This window comes from Aplysia californica, unplaced genomic scaffold (genome assembly GCF_000002075.1).
Source record: "Aplysia californica isolate F4 #8 unplaced genomic scaffold, AplCal3.0 scaffold00111, whole genome shotgun sequence".
Lineage (NCBI taxonomy): Eukaryota > Metazoa > Mollusca > Gastropoda > Aplysiida > Aplysiidae > Aplysia > Aplysia californica.
The window spans coordinates 1,540,283-1,542,788 of NW_004797381.1; positions in this window are offsets into that span (position 1 = coordinate 1,540,283).

Sequence of the window (2,506 nt, forward strand, 5' to 3'; positions counted from 1 at the left end):
CGTGGCGTTGCAACGCTTGCCTTTGGTTTGTTTTGGTTACGAAGTTTAAAGTCAAAATCAAAGTCATCTCTGTTCTATCGACAACAAACCATGTTAAAGTAGTTTGTTTCAACTTTTGAATCGTACGTTTTCTGATTACTTTGCTTATATTTGTTTGGGGTTTGTTTCGCGGTGGGAGACATACAGATAGCACAACTCGTAAATTAGCCGGGCTAAAAGTAGAAGAAAACAATCCAGATTTTCCCCAATCCTCAATCTGACTGCGATGGCCATGAAAGTTGTTTTCATGTGTGAGACTCTAGAATGGATTCTCTTCTCCAATTCGCTGGTCATTTGAACTTTGTATGTATTTCGCCAGCCGATATCAGTATGGTATAAAAAAATGTATTACATTCGTTATACTGTCAGACCATGATTTATCCTACCTGTGAAATTGCTTGTTGTAATCACTCGTTGAAACTCGTGACTACAACTTGGCAATTTCACTCGTAGGATAAATCTTGATCTTACACCACAACTCATGTAATAAATTCTTTTTCTGAAATGATTTCCCTACGTGGATGCAATCTGCTAATGATAGACTCCGAACTGCTCTGTTTATGGACACTTACTTCCTCTGGTCTTATGTGTATTTCTGTGGATCTCACGATTTACACAGTGTATTTATGACTACACGTGTGAGTGTGTGTGTGTGTGTCTGTGTGTGTGAATGTGTGTACGTCTGGGTGTGTGTGTATATGTGTGTGTGTGTGTGTGTGTGTGTGTGTGTGTGTGTGTGTCTGTGTGTGTGTGCGTGTGTGTGTGTATTCGTCGGTGTAATTCACAAACCGGCTTCATGCAACTTTTCCTATCTTTTTTTAAATTTGTTTAATAAATAGTTGATACGTGTCCCCAATGAATGTGAGGTTGAAAAAAATCTCTAAAAATGTGTTTTAATTGAGACTTTATAAATCGGACACGTGCAGCTGGTGGAAAAGTGTCATGGCCAAACCACCCATGTACGTAGCCACTTTGGTTGAGACGGGTCGTCTTGGCCCGACGTGTCGAAACGCGACATCGGAACCCGCTACATGTTTCCCCACCACGCATCACCCCTCCGCTCCATATAAAGGGTTTTCTTGAACTAGCCTTTTAATTTGTCATCAGTTTTTATCAAGATATAAATATTAATATTATAGTCCACTATTAAGCGACTTAATCTCCTAAATACAATTTGATTTACTAGATCAGATCTGTCAATTAATTTAGGAAGCTGTAAGGGAACTGTGTGTTCAGCACTGGGGGACTGTTAATAATGCTTTATGACAAAACGTTCTGAACAGGGAAAAGCTGCTTCCGACATGTCGACGTTTTAATATTTTAGTCTATAAAAATGTTGTTTCCCAATTTTGTTCATTCTGTTTGCAAACATTTGGAGAATACTTTGTACTTTGAAGAATCCAGGATTCTTCTTTAAGTAGTACCCTTGAAAACTTTTACTGATACTGGTATACAGGATGTACTTTGGGCAAAACTCTCAATTTTAAATCTTCAGACTTCAGTTTAAAACACATTTATATCGGCAACCTTTTCTAATTTTTTCATATTTTGTACCCAAAATCCAAGCTTTTTTTCATATTTCCACAAAAAAATCATATTTTTAAAAAGTTTTGATTCAAAATGTGTCGGAGCTACTGCTAATAAGAATAATAACACGTTGCTAATATTAAATATAAAATAATACTGAGAGAAAGAAAGAGAGAGAGAGAGAGAGAGAGAGAGAGAGTAATCCAGATCTATAGATTTACACTACAAGGTGATAACTCTATGTCTAGATCTGACTGTTTTGCAGGCAGTTTGTGATGAGATGCTATTCATTCATCATCTATGCTATAACAAGGACTGTGAGGACAAAAACTTTAGGTCAAAACCCAGAGGTCAAAGGTCTTTGCTCGGTATTTGAGCGAGGAATGGGAAGGGTCGAGGGGAATCAGTGCTTTAGTAGAGTTTGGTGATAGTGAGAAGAATAACCCCCCCCCCTTTTTCAGTTTTGAGGTAACCATTAAATAATTTTTATGTTGTTGACAAGGAATATTGGTTTAATCCCATTTAGGTCCATATTTTTAAAAATGAATTAACTGGAAAATATTTTACGGCACTCACAACTGAATAAGGTCATATGAGCGCGCGGGACGTGTTAAACATTTTTTAGTTGGTAGGAAATTTTTGAATTTTGCCCGGCTGGCGGGCCTACTCTTTTCAATTTTAGACCCCAAAGGGACCTTTAATGTGCGCAACTTGCATACGGGACCTCCGAGATTTTTCGCCCTTGTTCGAGAAGGCTAGGGGTAGATCTCTCCAACCAGAAGATCACGGGTTTTGCTGAAAGACAGCAGTAAGAAGGAGCCAAGGAGTAGTTGTAGAAAGGCTGCTGAAAGAGCCAGGAGCCCCGTGGAGGTGGCAAAGGAGGTGAAGGGGTGGGGGAAGAGAGAGGAGATGAAAGCAGACGACAGAATATTGTAAGAGA